This window comes from Hemicordylus capensis, chromosome 6 (genome assembly GCF_027244095.1).
Source record: "Hemicordylus capensis ecotype Gifberg chromosome 6, rHemCap1.1.pri, whole genome shotgun sequence".
NCBI classification, from domain to species: Eukaryota; Metazoa; Chordata; class Lepidosauria; order Squamata; family Cordylidae; genus Hemicordylus; species Hemicordylus capensis.
In genome coordinates this window covers 105481146-105501003 of record NC_069662.1, presented here as the reverse complement: position 1 = coordinate 105501003, position 19858 = coordinate 105481146, and positions in this window count along the sequence as shown.

Here is a 19858-nt window from a genome sequence, read left to right as displayed (position 1 = left end):
CTAACTGGGTTGCCTGCTCCAAGGAGAGGGACTACCTCATGCTCCCAGACTGTACTGGAAGAGCAGAAGCAACCTCTCAGGGCCTCTCCTGCAAAAAATCATGGATGTCCCTGTCAACCTGAAGCCAAACAATTAGCAGCTACAAACCAATAGAGAGCATATAGTGAAAGAATATAGGGAGGCAGTTAACAATATTTTGTTCTCTGGAGAAGAATTAGATTGGTGGGTGGAATGCCTTCCTGAAGATGCAGAGCAGAGGTATAAATGGTCAGAAATCTTCCTCTCACCTGTGTCATTCCAAGAGGGAAAGATCCCAGAATCTTTGGGATGCAGAAAAGCAGTACCATCCCTTGATGGGCACATCAAGCAGACCAATAGTTTGTGGTGTGTGTGTGTGTGTGTTGGGGGTGGGGTTGGATTTTCCCTTCCTGTGTTTGTAAATCCCTTCCCTTCTCATGTGTCCGGTGGGGAAGAGCAGGTACCTGGGAAGAAAGGTGTGTTCCAAGGAGCTCCAGAAAAGATCCACTGCTCTGTTGCTAGCTAGATTCAGTCTGGAAGGATAGGGAACTTTCCTTGGAGAGTGTGAGCCATGTTAGTCTGCCTACTGCTCTATGTCATGAGCAGGTGTGAGCCCAAAGGCCCTCTGGGAAATGGAGGGGAAGGGGAAGAGACACTGCCTCCCCTGATGCTATCACCACTGCTGCTGCAAAAGCAACCATGCAAGGGGGCAGAGGCTCATAGGAGGTTGAGGAAAGAATGTAGCCTCCATTGCACTCCTAATGATGTTATGGGGAGCATAACAGAGTTTGAATTGGGTTTAGGATTAACTGAGCCATTTTGGCTTTTTTTTTTAAATGCCTTAATTTGCAAATGTAATAATGAAGTGAATCACAGTGGAGCATCCCAATCACTGCTAAGTATCTTGAGGAGTTAATGGTTCAGGATATTGGACTCTTATTAGGTGCCCTGGATTTCCCAGGCAGGTCTGGCAAAAGATTAGGATGGTCTGCTCTGCTGCAGACAACCAGATCCACTTCTGCTGCTGCTGCTGCTGCTGTTGTTATTTAAGCCAACATCTGGAGCAATGAACTGGAGCAAAAAAAAAATTGCACCAGTGCAAAAAGTTAGCTTAATTGCATGAAAAATTGGAGATTTACAGATACTGCCATAGTGCTCTTGCACAAATATCCCCATTAAAAGAAATGAGGCATGCCACAGTTGTGCAACAGTGCAGACGTAGTTGTGCAACTCCAGACTTAGCACAACTAGCTAGCGCAACAGTTTTGCACTAGCACAGCATCATTCCACAAGCAGCTGCTTGCTTAAATATCAACAATATTATTATTATTGGCACTTTTCAATTTAAACAAAAATCTCAAAGCAGTTAATTTAATCTGTGTTTAATCTCCCTCCAGCCTCAAGAGCTTGTTCTGATCAAGACTATGAGCCACTCAATATGTCTTGATCTTGTGAGGTATAGCAACTCAAGGCTACAAGTTGCTCCCAAGCCTTCTAATACCTTCTAATAAAACTGGGGTGCTACTACCTGGACAGTCTGGGTCCAATTAACATAAAAACATATGAACAGCCCTGCTGGATCAGGCCCAAGGCCCATCTAGTCCAGCATCCTGTTTCACACAGTGGCCCACCAGATGCCGCTGGAAGCCTACAGGCAGGAGTTGAGGGCATGCCCTCTCTCCTGCTGTTACTCCCCTGCAACTGGTATTCAGAGGCATCCTGCCTCTGAGGCTGTAGCCCTCAGACTAGTAGCTACCCATTGATTGACCACTCCTCCATGAAGTTAGCCAAATCTCTCTTAAAGCCATCCAAACTAGTAGCCAACACCACTTCTTGTGGCTGAGAACTCCACAAGTTGATTATGCTGTGTTTGAAAAAGTACTGTTGTTTGTCGGACCTAAATTTCTTGGCAATCAATTTCATGGGATGACCCCTGGTTCTAGTGTTATGTGTGTGAGAGAGAGATTCCTCTCTATCCACTTTCTCTACACCATGCATGATTTTATAGACCTCATGTCTCCTTGCTGTCATCTTTTTTCTAAACTAAAAAGCCTCAGGTATTGTAGCCTTGCATCATAAGGAAGATGCTCTAGGTCCCTGATCATCTTGGTTGCCCTCTTCTGCACCTTTTCTAGTTCTACAATGTCCTTTTTTAGATGTGACCAGAATTGTACTGTTAGTCTCACCAGTTACTGAGCACTGGGCTAATATGAGTAAATGCTACTAGATCCAGACAGCAAAGAATTGTCCTGTAATGATGCTCAATATAAGAAAAGCTCCACACCTTTAAAATGTTGCAAGTGTCTTCTGCAATGGGATAAACACTGCTAACTAGCAAAATAGCAATTCAGGACAAATTTAGGGCTATGTATTGTTAGCATAGGCAGTATTTATTGTGAATAAATACATTTTAAATTTTTATTTTTATGAATCAGTACATGTTTATAATAAACAGAAGTATTTCTACAGATTTGTTATATAAGCTAGAAATGACTCCATTCCAAAATGGCAAGGCCCACCATGCTCCTGAAGACGTCCATGGAAGTGCAACACAGCCTAGAGGCTTCTCGGTCACCATCACCCAGCACAGGCTCTTTCTGCTACCTCCCTTTTCTAAATGTGTGGAGGTTAAGCAGGGTTGGCTGATAGGTTTGAAGGAACTATTAGGCTTCAGGTTGCTATGCTTGCTCACAGCATTGTCCAAGTCTCAACCCATGATGCAACCCCCTTGATTTGATTAAATCAGGGGAAAGGACAAAAGGAAGGTTTGAGTGGGGGCCATATTGGATAAATCCATTGGAAATCTGGTTCCAATTCTAATCCAAGGATTTACCCAAGATCCATTGTCAGTTATCTCCTACCACCACCATTTTTGGACTCCACTGGCTTTGGCAATGATGCCAGGATGCAGGATTAACAGTGGCAATTAGTCTTGGACACTGCACCAATGTAATATGATGATAAGAAGTCAACTCTGTGTGTGCCACATGCTTCATTTGTGACAGCCAAAGAAGGGGCTTTTTTCTTTTCTCCAGGTTTCACATCAGTTGAACAAGGAACGGATGATGTGAAGGCTGCTTTGCTATGGTCTGTTTTACTGTCATTGAACAGCACAATTGCTCTGCCTCCCATACACCTGACCTGCCACATTCCATCTGTCATATACTTCTGCACCATTGCAGACAGGCTTTCATCTTTTATTGAGGTCTCTGTACTTTATAGCTCAACAAGGCCCTAAGACTTGATTGATATATTCCTGAGCATCACAAATAATATCAGTACAAAATTAATAACTATTCACTCTGACTTCTAGCTCATTTATGAACATGTGAAATTTTCTATTGATAGGGTGTGGTATACATAACGTTAAGAGTTGCTAGAATTTCAGTGTGATTTCACATACACATATGAAAATGTAAAATTAGGAATAATTTCCCACAAACATTTTTAAAAATGGGGAGAGAATCAGTCATAGATCTCCTGTATTACATTTGTTTCCGGCCTAAATTCATAAATTCCTGCAGTAGTGCTAGTTAATAATAATAATAATAATAATAATAATACAATCTTTCTCCCAGGATCACTAAAATAATAATCTGAGTTTTGACAGCTGTAATACTAATGGGGAGTAATAAAGGGGGAAACTCTCATTGATCTCGACAAGATTTGGATCTAAACATAAAGTAGAAATTGAGTTCAACCCATGCTAACTTGGCAAAGAGGCACCTTTTAACGTGGTGATTCTCTTTATTGAGCAGAGGGAGAGTAACTGGCCCTTTCCACCCCCAGCACAGTACCTCCAGTGACTGTTGCTGGTGTCTATCTTATGTGTCTTTTTAGATTGTGAGGCCTTTGGGGACAGGGAGCCATCTTAGCAATAGCAATAGCACTTACATTTATATACCGCTCTCTATAGCCGGAGCTCTCTAAGCGGTTTACAATGATTTAGTATATTGCCCCCCAACATTCTGGGTACTCATTTTACCGACCTCGGAAGGATGGAAGGCTGAGTCAACCTTGAGCCCCTGGTCAGGATCGAACTTGTAACCTTCTGGTTACAGGGCGGCAGTTTTACCACTGTGCCACCAGGGGCTCATCTTATTTATTTATTATTTCTTTGTGTAAACCACCCTGAGCCATTTTCGGAAGGGCGGTATAGAAATCGAATAAATAAATAAAATAATAAATAATATATCAGCACCAGAATCAACTGTTCCACAGTATTTGGATATGTCCACAAAACCTCACCTTAACCTCAAACCTTCTGAGCTTCTGAGCCCCTCCTCAGCTTCAAGTTGTTAAACTGCTCTGGTAGGTGCCATCAACCCATCTCAGAAAAGTGCAGAACAATTTCTTTTGCATCTGAATAAAATATCAGTCTCTGTAGCCAACAAACGCTTTTAGTCCAAGAAGCTGCTTAGCAGCAATAAATCACATGTCTGTGTTGGATCTGTTCTGCTAAGTGCCAATGGCAATTTGGTTTTTTGTTGCTGTCATTTAGCGGGGAAAGATGCAGGATAGATGGCATATGACAGAAAAAGATGCAGCCTATAGAGAATAAAAAGTAGATTTTGGAAGCTGATTCTAATGATGTGATTTATCCTATGCATGAAAACATAAAACTTGCATCTGTATTCAGTGCTAAACTCCAGACCTGAGTTATGGTATTTGGATGGTAGACAACCGAGAACCTATTTACAGTACTCCAAGCTTTTTCAAAAGAAAAGTAAAATACACTACAGTTGGAATCAATTCCCCTGCCATGGGTTAGCTCCATTGCATATGAACTGGAAAATGTCATTTTTAACCTCAAAATGGAACCCACCAGGAGTATCTCTTTTTATCTCTGTCTGCTAATAAAATAGACAGTTCCTTTACACTTTCCCTCTGGTCCCTTGTGCATAGATTCCCAGTGGGGACATGTTTCCATCAGGGCTTCTTGTCCAATGAGGTTGATCACCTTCCTTCAGGCTGAAGCCCTGTGTCTGGCTTACCTGATGTGCACCAAAGCCTGGCCCAAGGCTCACAAGTGCCTGAGATGGCGTGGGGGGGTGGCATTGACCCTTCCTCCCACCACCCCACAGCCCTGTTTTCTTCCCCTCAGAACTCCTGGTCCCTTTCCAAGCCAATTGGTGTGAAGAGCAGACCATGCAGCAATTTTGCTCCTGATTTTGTTTCCTCAAGGCCAAGACCTTCAATTCCTCCAACTAGGTTCATGAACCAGTTCAGCACCACGAGGATGGGAGTGGGGAATGGGATCGTTAAAAAAAAGAGGAGAGCAGGTCTTTACCTGCTCTCTGCTGCTGCCCGTAGTTTCCTGCTGCAGCACTCGTCCCAAGAAACCATGCACAGTGCCAGGATGCACATGGCATTGGCGCAGACGCCATGTGTGTAGTTGCTGACCATGAAAATGGCACCTGTGCATGTATGGATGCCATGTGCAAGCTCTTGGGATGAGCGCCGCAGCAGCAGGAAGCTTCATGTGGCCATGGAGAGCAGGCAAGGAACTGCTTTCCTCTCTTTAAAAGATCCCTCTCCTCGTCCACTCCCTGTGGCACCAAACCAGTACACGGGCCTTGGTCCGGGCATATCTCTATCCTCCCAACACACAGACACACCAACATTTCTTTAACTGCTTTTTGCAAAGGCAAGGAGAGTGGAATCAGACGAGCAGTGGCAGGAGGATGAGCCCCAGCAGTGGCTGCTGCCAACCCCAGATCAAGCAGGCTGAGAGGCGGTGAGGGGGCAACAGGACATCATCATTTGAGAGTTGCTGCCTCCTTTTATCTATTGCCTGAGACAGCTGCCTCACAAGGTCTTCTTGGTGGGCTAGCCCTGGATGCCACCTCCTCCCCAACCTAAGTCTCTGACCACCTCCTGTTGAAATACAGCCACTTCTCTTCAAGTTACATCCTTAAACCTGGTTCAGCTGAATTATGCCAGGTTCACCCTGTATGGCCAATGCTAGCCCTGTGCCTCTCCAGGGAGGGAGCACTAGTGCCACAAGCTCTGGTCCTCTGGGTCCTGAAGTGACTCTCTTCTTTCTCTGTCACCAAGGTCCTTGTCTTCCTCCTGCCACTCCTGTTGGGGCTGCTGCAATGACACCCTCTACCCATGAGCACAGCTCGCAAATACTTACATAGCATATCTTCATGCATAGGATGGGTTCTCATGATTACAAGAATCGTGGTTGAATACTAGTTACCCACATTGATGTGATCATGAGAACCTGCACCACACTGGGAATCTCAGTTCCATCCAGGGTTGAAAACCCGCATCATTTATCCAGGACCTGCAGTAGGTGGCAGAGCTCGGGATGCTCCAAACCACTAATCATGGAAACCAACACCTCTCACTAATCCTGGTTATCTGCATGCCACACGCCCTAACTTGCATATCCACCATAGACATCCCCAGATACAGAGGACACCACAAACTGGTGTTCTAGCATTTCAACCCTACTCCATGGCTCCCAAGCCCAGACACCTTTGGCTAGTAATAGTAAGTTTATTTATGGTCCATGACCAAATTAGAACACAGAAAAGTTAAAATTCTAATAAAAATGATAAATACAGAATAACGTTATAAAACAATGAGGTGGGTCTCATGATCTGTGAGACCCGCTTTGGCCGGGTTTGTGGGGAGAGCAGGCTAAGCCTGCTTTCCCCGCAGACGAACAGGACGGGAGCCCTGGGTGGCTGGGTCAGCCGCCCACACGACTACCGGCTCCGTGACAAAGCCAGTGGGGGCTGGGGAGTTTGGGGTCTGTGTGGCTCCTGGAAGCTCTAGTATGCCCTGCAGAAGTGCACAGGGCATACTGGAGACACCTGCAGAGCCGGAAAGCGGCTTTTCGCCACCCCTACGGGGGTCTACTCATGAGTAGCTACGGCGCGGAGCTGCTCCACGGCTACTCACGATTTTGAAAAGCGGGTTTGTGGAGCACTCGCTCCGCAAACCCGGTTTAAGGGGAAGGGTACTTAGACAGGTTAACCACCTAGGAGCCACCGGGCTCACCTGTGAACTCAATGGCTCACACAGTCAGCTGAAATTGGGCTAGGCTCCCCTAGCCCGATTTCAGCTGATCGTCAGAATAGTCTCATTATGATATTAAAAGGGGGGAAATGGGCACATAAATATACATATAAAAAGAAATGTTTAAAAACTAAATTGTTCATACCTTTTCTTTATAGCCGCTACACAAAATCTTGCCGTGGACCCAGTGATTCCCTTATACTGATCCAACAAAAAATAGGCAACATAATACTCATTGGAATGACCCAGATATTTTCTAAGATGAGGCTCAATCCAGTTGGAGCAAATAGATTTATGAAAAGGGCAATAGAGGAAAACATGAGCGGTTGTCTCAACCACTCCTGCGCCACAAGGGCATAGGCGATTCCTCCAGGGAATTCTTTTATATCTTCCCTCCAAAACTGCAGAGGGCAGAACACTAAACTGAGCTTGTGAAAAAGCTCTCCTCTGACTCAGGACCGACAAGTGTGTAAGATAAGCTGCCGGCATAAGGTCATTAAAAAATTTATCACAGTTAGTTCCAAGGGAGGCTGCACTTAGGTCCCTTTGTTTCTCTAGGTCCAAAATCCTCTGTTTTAACATCTTTTTAGCTACATCAGGATGCAGGGAACATAAAAACTGATCTGAAAAGCCACAATTGCTCAAGATGGCCTGGACAGTCTTGATATCACCTTCAGCTACATTCTGCCTGGAAACAACACATGCCGCATGCCCCTGCAATGCCCACCTAGTCCCACCATCAGATGTTTTCCTCCTTTGAAAGCAATGGTCCCTTCTGAAAAGAACTCTACATCCACGCCTTGTGGCTGTTTCTGCACTCAAACTGTTTTGCAAAATTGGAACATAGTATGCCCAGGAATATACACTTTGTTCACTCTATTTGTACTAAGATCACACTTTGTCTGGTTCATTTGTGAACTTACCTGGCCTTTGGAAAAGGTGGCTGGTTCGCAATCAAACCAAATCACATCTGGTTTGGTAGATAGTGCCCAGGTAGCCCAGGTAGATAGTGCCTGGCTTCACTCTGCCTGGATCTCTGGAGGAAGAGCTGGCTGCTTTGCTTTACATTGCTGCCTTGCTCCTTGCTTTTGCTGGACCCGTTATGCCCTGCTGGACCTGCTGCTGCCTTGCTGGGCCCGCTGCCTGCTATGCCCTGCTAGACCTGCTGCTGCCCTGCTGGACCTTGCTGGGCCCACTATCTGCTGTGCCTGCTGCTGAGCTGGATCTCTGAACTGCAGCACACACTGCTCTGCTCGGTCTTCTGGTAGAGAGGGAGGGTGGGAGGGAGGGAGGGAGGGTGGGGGGCTTATCTGTTCCTCTCATTTTTATTTTTATTCTACTTCTGCAGTACCATCTGCTTTTTCTTTTCTTAAGTTCCAGCTCTCCATTGACTTCAACTGGGGGGTGGGGGTGGTTTCTGCTGAAAGAAAAACCTTTCCCCCCCCACAAGCTTTTTCTGTTATTTTCTGATTTTTGGGGGGGTGGGGTGGATGTCCACCTGCTAGTGCCCATCTGCCCTCCCCCCAGCTGTTGAGTACCAATATGTGTTCAGCCTGATTGCCTGAGCTCCTGGTCAGATTCCAGCTGAAGATGCCAAAAGAAGAGGTGGATGAGGATTCCCCTTTACCAGTAAAGGGGCAGGGGGGGGCTTCTCTAGGACTAGAGGGGAGTGGGGGGAGTCAGGGGTACTTACAAGAAGGAGGGTGGCAGTGGCCATGTGGGACACTGTGGGTGGGGGGCAGCTCCTCTCCATCCCACCCCCCAAGTAGCCTGGGCTGAAGAAGGCCCGAACTGGCTGCCATCCTCACTGCCAATCCTTGTAAGTGCCCCTGATTCCCCTCCTACCCCCTCTAGCGCTAGGGAAGTCCCCCTGCCCCTTTACTCCTAAAGGGGAATCCTCACTGGGCTCCCCTTTACCAGTAGACACCCAAACTGGTCTACGAATCAATCCGGTGGCTGAACTAGACTGGGTCCAGTTTGACCAGACCAGGCCGGTCCAGTTTGAATCTGGTTCAGATTCAAACCAGACCAGAAAATCTGATTCCGTGCACACCCCTGTCATGAGTCAGCCAGGCAGGCTGTCAGCCGGGACCCAGCCAATCTGAGGCCATGGCCTGCTTATTATCCAGGCATGAAGGAAAGAAAGAAGAGTTCTTCTCATGGACATTTGTCCTTTCCCCCCCTAAGTTTCAAAAGCACTGATTATAACATGCTTGATTTGCTGTTGCTTGTTGCTTTAACTATCTGGTTTTGTGGGATCTCTGATGGACAAAGGCAGGATGCCTGCCTTCCTTGAGCTGCTGTGGTTTGGTCTGTTTGTGAGATGGTGTTGCGGTGATAAATCACCAGATCAGCAGTGGCAGATCAGCTCTCTCTACTGTGTGTAATATTTTCTTGGTGATTGCTGTGAGATGAGCCTCCATGTCTGTCCTTGAGACTAATTCGTGTTTCACTCAGTGTTCTTGTCTACTCTGCAGTCTGCATTGCTAGATGTACTCAGTCAAAATGTGCTGAAGAGGACATTGTTCTAGTTGAGTTTATGGCTATGCTTGCTAAGGGTGCATGCTGCAGCTGCTGCAATGAAGTCATAATTGTTTGTCAGTGTGTGAGAGAGCAACTTGTGCCAATGATGCAGCACAAGCACCTGGCACTGTGGCTGGCAGTGGATTCTGTTTCAGTGATTCTTTTTTGGACTGTGTTTGAATGTGCTGCTTTGTGTTCTGTGTATCCGTGTTGGGAGAGACAGATTGAGATGATTCCCTTTTTGTACTGTTTCAAAACTTGTGCGGCAGTGCACTGTTTTACCCATAGGGCATAATGTAGAACTCGGACCACCCCATTATTCTCCATGGATAGGTCTTAGGGACACCAAAGCAGGTTGTGTGGTAGGCATGATGGGTGCATCCGACCAACCAATCAGCAAAACAATAGGGCAATCAGGCAATTTTTAATGAATTTTTGAATTTTTTCTGAGTCAGTAGGGCAACCCAAACCCAACTCTAGGGTTGACCTACTGACCCAGGAAAATTGTAAAAATTCATTAAAAATTGCCTGATTGCCCTATTGTTTTGTGGATTGCCCTATTGTTTTGTGGATTTATTGTTTTGTAGCACCCATCATGCCTACCACACAACCTGCTTTGGTGTTCCTTCAACCCACCCATGGGGAACAATGGGGTGGTTCAAGTTCTCCATTATTCCCTATGTGCTAACTGATTTGAACCAATTCAAGTTCATTCAACAAACAGACCAGACCTGCTGATTGGTTCAACTGAACCTGTTCATGAATCCACAGTCCAGTTTGAATTTGGTTTGAATTTGAACCGAAGTGTGAAAACCAGTTCTGTGCACACCCCTACAAGCATTCCTTAAATGCAAGATGCTTCAACATATAAAACTTTGCCTACCATTAGCAACTTTGTAGGCTTGATTTTTAACTGATTCCTATCTTTCTGTTTGCCTTTTGAAATTAAATTCGTGCAAACACTCCTGCACAAAACTCAAAGTCACATTTTCTTTAATTTGCAGACAATTGACAATATATATTCACATATTCTTTACTCAAGGTATTAAGCAAAAGTGCAATCCTTGCTGGTTCATGCATATTTATTTCCTGCAGTCTTTCAGTATTCCCCAAAATGAGTACATGTGCTCCTGCAAGCTCTCCCTCTCTGAATCATTTATTACACAACTGCAGCATAAGGGAAACCTGACTGTTCATGGTTCTTTATTAAAAGACATTCTTTAATCTTTCCCACATCTCTCTTACTGTATGTTTGTCATCTATATGATAGATTAATTGATCACTCACAGTCAGAGATATGTGTCTCATGGCTTGTTTGTTTGGAGAATCCCATTCTTATTGTTTCTCTTCATTCTCTGTTAGTCTTTGGTCTTCCAGAACATAAGATAGTGCAAGTGTTTTCAGCAATATCTTCACTCTGAAGGACCAGACTCCACTCCCAAGTATATAGCTACATTCAAATATAGACAAGCATGCCCCATGCAAAGAACTAAGACAATGTTTGTAATAAATCCCAACACAACACAGGTGTGGGGAGGGGTGTCTCAACAGGAATGCATCTGAGTCCTCCCCTCCACCCATAGTGGCCCTCATGCAGTCACACTGCAACACACTGATAAAACCGAACACCTTCTGACACCAGTGCTCTTCTCTCTACTTCCCAAGTGTAAGGATGAAGTGCCTAACTTTGCTGTCTGCTGGGAACCTGTCTAGCAGATAAGAGATTTGCTAGATAATTGTAATCTAAATAAGATGCTAGAAATATGAACTGGAATGGCCAGGCATATAGGGAGATGCAGTATGTCTTAGGAGATCCCCTTCAGAATTCAGAGGAGGACTGTGCCTCTATGAGCCATGCTTCATGTGTAATGTCCTGACTTGACAAGTTCTTTAACAATGAACAGAAAGTGAAAGCTATGCAACCACTTCCTTGTAAAAACTGGCACTGGCAGTAACAGCGCATAGTACTTCTCCTCTACAGAAGAGTAGCTATTCAATATTTAATAGCCTGTTGAGAATGACAGAACGTGACACCTTGTCATTTATTATTAGTGTTTACCATTCCTCAGCCAGGTTTCAATCTGGGTGGGTGTCAGCATTCAGACTTAACAAAATTCCAATGAATTTCAGGTTATGAAGAAATGTGCTAGTTGCCTCATTAAATTGCAATTGTGTGTCATGTGTTGTTTTTCCATCACCCTTAAACAGTCTGACCTTTCTCTTATTTCAATGAATGGCAGCAGTGCCTGCACTGTTTATGCATGGAACAGAAATGTGCTTTAATTTCATGAAAAATGCTATTAAGTTGCTTGAATAGATTTGCTTATCAGTTCATACTTCTTTCTTATTCTATAGAACTACGTGGGCATTCTTTCCATATTAATATTTTCCATTCCTTTCCATTCTTTTGATTAGAGTTAGATCGGCTGGTAAACTTTTATTATCTTCCTTTTATTTCAAAGTTGTATGTATTCACCCTATATGAAGCAGTCTATTGACTTCCTTCCAGTAGATGGCACTATTAATCTGTGGAGAGAGAGAGAGAGAGAGAGAGAGAGAGAGAGAGAGAGAGATCACACACACTCATTTAAAGCCAAAGCTGTGGGTTCAGTAAGTCAGCACATACTAAAGGAGTAACCCATAGGCATTGCTGATATTATGAATTTCAATGATTACCAACTTCTTCTGGGTTTTCAAATCCTATTTGTGCTGCAACAAATAGAATTTGCACAACAAAGAAAAAAAAAGTATCAAAAATTCAGTCAAAAAACTGGCCATCCTAGATCCTTCAGATCTCAAAATGTGTTGATGTGCCTAATTTAGGCCTAATGAGAACACATAAAGAGACAGCATATGAGTGCTGATAATGATATTAACATCACCCATGCTTCAGGTACAATATCTGATTGGAACTGATCATCTTTCAATATCATCAACTCTGTCTTGCTGTAGACATCCTAGGTCTCCTGGCAAGAGGTGCAGCTAGATAATTTTTGGAACTTGGACCTAATGAGCTTACACAACGCCCCCTCCCCCCTCCCAGCCCTGCAAATTCAGCATCTTTTCTGTATATATGCATTTCACCACAAACCCACAGGTCTGGGTCAGAGTGCATTTGGGGAAAAATAACTACATAACTCCGAAAGGATTCATACATCTTCTTGATCATTCACCACAATTTCACAGCCAGATCTGGGCCAGAATGCATTTGCCCATAAATAAATAAATAAATAAATAAATAAATAAATAAATAATATACTACACAAGTCTCAATGGATTCACATCGCTTCGTGACAATTCACAGACTACCTGGGACACAATATTTGTCCTTTGTTCCACAGTTCACACATAAAACAACTTGGAAATATAGTGCATTCTTAAGGGGTTGGGGGAGAACACGTGCCCTTGCTTCACAGTTCTCATGCAGACCTTTTGGATCACAAACCAACTCCAGGGCCTTCAGTCCATACCCCCCCTGGGAGGCCCCAAATCCTCTTTAGTCTGTGGTTTGTTCCCTCAAGACCCTATGTGTTAAAAAATAAGCATTATTTTTAACTTGCAGTGGTGGGGGGGGGGAGGGGTCCAAAGGCCTTCAGATCCAGGCTTCAAAATAACCCAGGTGCACCTCTGAATATGATTCAGAATCAATACACAAGAGTCCTGTTAACCTCTCCTACATCTGAGCCCAATTCCAGAACTCTACAACAAGCCACTCCAGAAATATACAAGGGGATGAAAAGGGGGTGATGTTTAGCCTTTTTTATGAAGGCAATGGGCAGATTCCTTCGCATAGGGATGGAATTATGGCTCAAAGCAGGGCTACAGTTCCAGAAGTTTTTGTAATTTTCTGCCATGAAACAAGCCACTTATCAGACTTTTTGGGAAGATTTTTAAATTAAAAAAATCTTTACAGATCACCTGATCTGTTTTATAACCATTACATAGAATCCTGATAACCTGGTACATCTGTGCCAAATTTCAGAACTCTAGGCCAAACCATTCCAGAAATATAAACCTCTTTTCCCTTGGGGAAAATCATGGGGCCCTCTAGGAGAGTAGACATATGGACCAGGGCCCCTAAGTCCATGCCTAATCATGCCTCTGCTCCTGTCTTTGAAAGTGTAGGGCATGCCCTATTGCAGAAGGGTTGGAGCAAGCAGGTGGATAACAATGCATGGGATTAAAGGAGCCACACCGTTTTTTGAAAGGACATAGTGTACAGCTAAGACCAGTTTGTATGCATTAATGGAAATCTATTATCATGAATAAATATAGGTCCTAAAAATCTAGGCCAAGTTGAAGGTACTCTTGCCATGTAGCAAAGAAGAAAGCCTGCTTGGCTGAGGCTACTTTAAGAATGGCTTTGTTGCATTCCTCTTTGGTTGGTGTTAGGTGCATAGAACCTAAGTTAGAGTTTCCCTGGCTCCTAAATAAGGTACTCTAACAACCCTTCCTGGGACATCAGTTCTAACTTGCTTATTCTCACCATGCTAGAATATGCCAACAAGAAAGCAGTCCTAAACAGCCATTCTTCCTTGTTGAAGCATGAAACAAGTGGCTAGCAAAATCCAGAGTAGGAAATCTGCCACATGTTTCCTGGACAATTATTGTCTTCCTTTTCAGATGTTCACAATTCCTCCCATCATCATTTCTCCCTAATGGAACATGTCCATAATTTCCCAGAATGTGGTGAGCACGGCACCACTTCAGAGCAAAGCTTTTGAAAGCGAAAAAAGTCATTTCCGAAATGGAATATGGCAATCCTGGGATAAAGGAAATTCTCACACACTTAATTGTATTAATGTAAATATGTATGCCAAATCTGTGATTGATTGATTGATTGATTGATTGATTGATTGATTGATTTTTCAAATTTGTAGATCGCCCCAAACGTCCATCTCTGGGTGGTTTACAACAACATAAAACAGTTTAAAAATGAAAAACCTTAAGACAATTTAAAACCATAGTCATATTAAAAAGATTAGGTGAAAAAAACAAAACTCTGAAGACTTTTTAAAAGTTGTCAGAAGTGGGGAGGCTCTTGTTTCAGCAGGGAGAGCATTCCAGGGTCTCGGGGCAGCAACAGAGAAGGCCTGTCCCTGCATAGCCACCAGATGAGCTGGTGGCAACTACAGATGAACCTCTCTGGATGATCTCAATGTTATGTTTTAGATCAGTGTGCTTCAATGGGAATGGGGTCTGTGCATGTATGCATGCATGCAGAGGCGTATCTAGGGAAAATAGCGCCTAGGGCAAGCATTGAAATTGTGCCCTCTGTCCAAATATCTGACACCCATCTTTCAGATAACTTTCATAATATCAGCTGAAAAATACAAGTCAAGCTTGTTAATCTTTTAATATTTCAAAAACTATTTAGCAGTGGACGTAACCAGACCAAAAAATGCTGGGAAATGACAAATTTCAGTATGCTGGGGCTCATGAAATACCCAGATACTATGTGGAGGTGTACATGGAAAACTAAACACAAGTGCCTGTCTAATTCTCTACTATGCATTGTAGCATCACTATTACATACGTTTAAAACATAAATGGAGAATTTGACGTTTCCCAGATATTCTGAAAATAACTTAAAGGATATGCAGAGTAAACTATGTCACTGGTTGGAATATATTCTTGTATTTCAGAAAGACAGTTAAAATGACAGCAAGAGAGCAAGAAACTCCCAGTGGGCCTTAATACTAAGGATTTCACACTGATTGAAAGACAAACTCACCATTAATAGCCATATTATTAAGACATCAAATTTAACTCACTTATCACAAGAAGCAAAGTAAGAGCAAATGAATACAATCCTAGCTCATAAGCTTCAGGTCAGTATTCACAAGCCCTGATTCTCTGTACATAGTGCCAAACTAAATATCTGTACAATGACTTATATTATATAATTTTTTTTAAAAAAAAATACCTGTAGCCCCTTCAGGGGGCTTCCTAAAGGCCATTGTGGGGGGTCTGAAAGGGTTTCCCCTCCCCCCACTGGCCTCTAGGGCCTCACAGGGACCATTTGAGCATGTGTGGTGGCCATCTTTAAAATATTTTTTTAAATGGCCACTGAAAACAAAATGGCCACTGCGCATGCTCAAATGGCCTCTGCAAGGCCTGGCATGGCCTAGGGCCTCACAGAGGCCATTTGAGCATGCACGGTAGCCATTTTGTTTTTGGTGGCCATTTTTAAAATTTTTATAATTTTTAAAAATGGTGCCCCCCTTAAGTGGCGCCCGGGGCACGTGCCCTGCCTGCCCTACCCTAGATACGCCCCTGCATGCATGCAAAAGGAGACCACAACTGCCTAGAGATCAGGTTGCCTATATGAATTGTTGCACTGAAAGATTAAATAGGCCATAGCAACAGCTTGAACATCTATGAGAATGGAGCACTTTTATAATCTTATTATTATATTATTGTTATAAACATGTGCATACCTTCTCCACCTGACAAGCTGCAGCCAACCATAAAGAGATGGTTCTTTCACCATGCTTCTATCTGCTTGCCATCCCACACCAAGGGGATTTAGAGATGCCATGACAGAAGCTTTCCACATGTTAATGTTCATTTCATATATTGTTCTGGGATTATATGTGAGCTCTTGCTAAGCTTACAGTAACAAGCAAGGGAGAAGTATTTCCATTGTTGACTCTTTCAGGAATCAATGCCATTTCCTTAAAAGCACATTGATACATTTTTAATCATATCATTTGGGAATTCACACCCTTACAAATTAGATGCTTTGTAAACTTGATTGCACTGAATCTGTCCTTTTGGGGGCTTTAATTTGATGAGCTGTAAGTGTACTTGCAGCCCACTGTGAGCATTCAATAATCTAATGGAGATGTGAAATACATATGCCTCATTGATGCTGCATGGAGGCTGATTATTGCAGAAGTAGTGCATTAAGGAATCACACTCATATGCCTTCATTGGATGCTCATAATTCACTTGTAAAAATATTTTTCGCCCCTCATCTCACTTGTAACTTCACGTGAAGCCACTCTGTTAAATGGTGCTGCTGTGGTGATGCAATTAAATCAGTAGACTATGCTTTTTATAATTCTTGCTTTCCTGTTTTGCTTTATTTTTTGTGTGAATGCAAAATGACTTTAAAACAACTTCTGATGCTATTTTGCCATCAAAGAATATGAGCTCTCTTTTACTGTATCTAAAAAGAAAGTACTGTATAATAACCTTATTATGTTATAGGTTGTCTATTATAAGCATTATTATCCGCATTATAAGGACTATTATCCGCATTATAAGGACTGGGTAGGATGTAAAAATCCTGTGAATTAGATATTCACAGCAGTATATCATCGCAGTCCATTATGGGTGATCGACCAATGGTCTGACTCAGTATATGGCAGCTTCCTATGTTCCTATCTCACCCCTGCCAGGCACGGGATACCACAGGACCTCAGAAAAGACAATGGTCTTTAATTTACCTTGCAAGAGTTTAAAGCAAGTTCTAAGCATTATGATTTTGTTTACATTGATTGATGCACATACTAACAGAGCTGTAAGGCTCCTTTGCAGAGCTACAGTGAAGCTGGAAGACAGTGAAACTGGAAGACAATCCCATTCCCAATGCTTTTACAAACCAGTGGCTGCACAATGTGGTAATGGTGGTTGCACACCTACCAGTTTTTAAAAGCATCGGGACTATTTTCTGGCTTCACTGCATCCCAGCAGTGGAATGTTATGGCTTCATTAGCATGTGCATCATGTCAGCCATTGTCTTTAGTCCAAAATACCTTCAGACTAATGGGCTGGCAGAATGTGATGTTAAATAGTTAAATGTTTGTTGAAAATGGCTTTGAATGAACACAGATCTATTCCTGGAACTGTTGAGTTAATGGGCAATGTTGTTGGATGGAAGTTGGGAACTATTTTGCTGAACTGTTGTTTAATGGAAAACTCTGGACCAGAACTACCATGTTGAGACTTGATGTGTGAGCACTGCAAGATATTCCCCTCAGGGGATGAAGCTGCTCTGGGAAGAGCATAAGGTTTCAAGTTCCCTCCCTGGCTTCTCCAGGATAGGGCTGAGAGAAATTCCTGCCTGCAGCCTTGGAGAAGCTGCTGCCAGTCTGTGAAGACAATACTGAGCTAGATAGACCAATGGTCTGACTCAGTATATGGCAGTTTCCTATGTTCCTATGTTCCTATGACATCAAGACACTAAAAACTTTCTCAACATCCAGACTCATATTTCACACAAGATACTAAAATAAACAAAATATGGGGTCTGAAGCCTTGAACCCTCTGCCGGCTCACTAGGAAATGTGAGTGCATGATGGTCATGGATGGGTATGGTCCACAAAGAAATTGTACCACAACCATACAAAATAGAGATACTGTATGGACAAGTCCTTCAATGCAACAGACATCATCTACTGATATCCACAGTGAGGAGAAGAAATACAGCCAAAAAGTCATCAGGAGCAAACAATAGAGCAAGACTTATAACAAACAGAAGAAGTCTCTGAGATGAATCTGAGCCCGTCCAATCCAATTGCATCCAGAAGGCTTCTGATAGATTTATAAAACATTGTTAATTTCTTATGTTCTGCATAACTTGTTTGTTGGTTAGAAAAGGCAAGGTGTAAGGAATGGATAAGTGAGACTGCCCTTTTGAGAACAAAGCCTCTTTATTCTTAAACCTGGGATTAGGCCTGGGAAAGGTTAGTCTTGGGAAAGGGAAGAATGGTCAGAGTAAAAACAATACAGAGAAAGCACATCAGTTGTTAAGAGTCTTGAAATAAAGCAAACACTTTCTCTTCACATCTCTGACTTGATTATTTAGAACATTACAACCCAGCCCTTCAAATTTGTATTGTTGCTGCTGTCAGTGCCAGCCATCTCACAGATGGGCAATGCCCCACATGTCCCTGTTAAGATCTTTTTTATCCTATTTTTTAATCCTATTTCTTTGTTTGTGATTTCCCTGGAGAACAAATGTTATAGGGAAACCAATAAATGTTATTATGAGCAAACTTATGCAGATATGCATTCACAATCCACTGCTGCATATATATATGGATTAAGGACACAGATTATAAAGAACGTTGAATGTATTTCAGACAAGAAGGTGTTTTTTTTTTAAAGTGAGTTTGACTTCTGTTGCTTTTTAATATCGACAATGCAATTATAAGAATTTTTATCTCTGAATGAACAAAGTAAGAAAATGTGGTTTTGGGATCATTGCCTATGTATACATACCATAGTAGACATGTAAAGGTGGGGGAAGGATCAGGTCTGAGCTTGAATCTTCTCCTAAGGAAAGATTACTATGACAAGGGCTCCTATGTAACTGATTTAAGGGACTTCATCCTTTTTGAAAGCACTCTCTGCTTCTCTAAGGTATTTTTTACCAGCTGAATTCTCTTAACCTTTTTGTATTAAGAAGTTAAACTGAAGCCAGAGTGCTCCAGACCAGTGTTTTGTGTCATCGACCTCCCCTCCAGGCTGTGTTCCATAATTTCCCCTGCTGTGCTGAATTGATGCTTCAGATAATGCCTCATCTCAGTGTGAGAAATAAGCAGTTGCTGCCTAAGAGGAGCCACACTGCCTTCTGAAGTGCCCATTCAGCACAGCAGAGGACAAAGCCGACAAGCAACAGGAGTGTGATTTGAGGACGTAAAGCCTGTAAAGGGAGATTGGCACGGAGGGCCTTGGAGAGAGAGAGCAAAATCCGGAGACAAGAAGCAAGGGAATGGGGAGAAATGTGGAAGCGGGAATAAGCACTAACAGAAGTGCCCATGTAGGGAAAAATAAAATGGGGAAAGAAGACTTAGTTGTGAGCTGCCTCATGCCCAGTACCAGGGTGTTTTTTCACATCAGAGTTGTAAATTGTGTTTTCCTTAAAGAGGATAATTGTGAATGTAAACTTTTACATAGGCAAGATGCCTTATTTTTCATCAACCACATTAAAAATCAGCATAGATTGTGCAACGGAGATCCCGAGGTTTTTTTTTCAGTGTCCCATGTGAAAAAAACCCACAGGCACTAAGAACAAACGCAATAAGAGCAAAAGTCGAAAAGTCCACAGCAAGTGCCGCCTTTGTAAAGAAGCAGATGAAACAGTGGACCATCTGATCAGCTGTTGTAAAATGATCGCACAGACTGACTACAAACAAAGGCATGACAAGGTAGCAGGGATGATACACTGGAACATCTTCAAAAAATACAAGCTACCTGTAACCAAGAATGGGTGGGACCATAAAATTGAAAAGGTTGTAGAAAATGAAGATGTAAAAATATTATGGGACTTCCG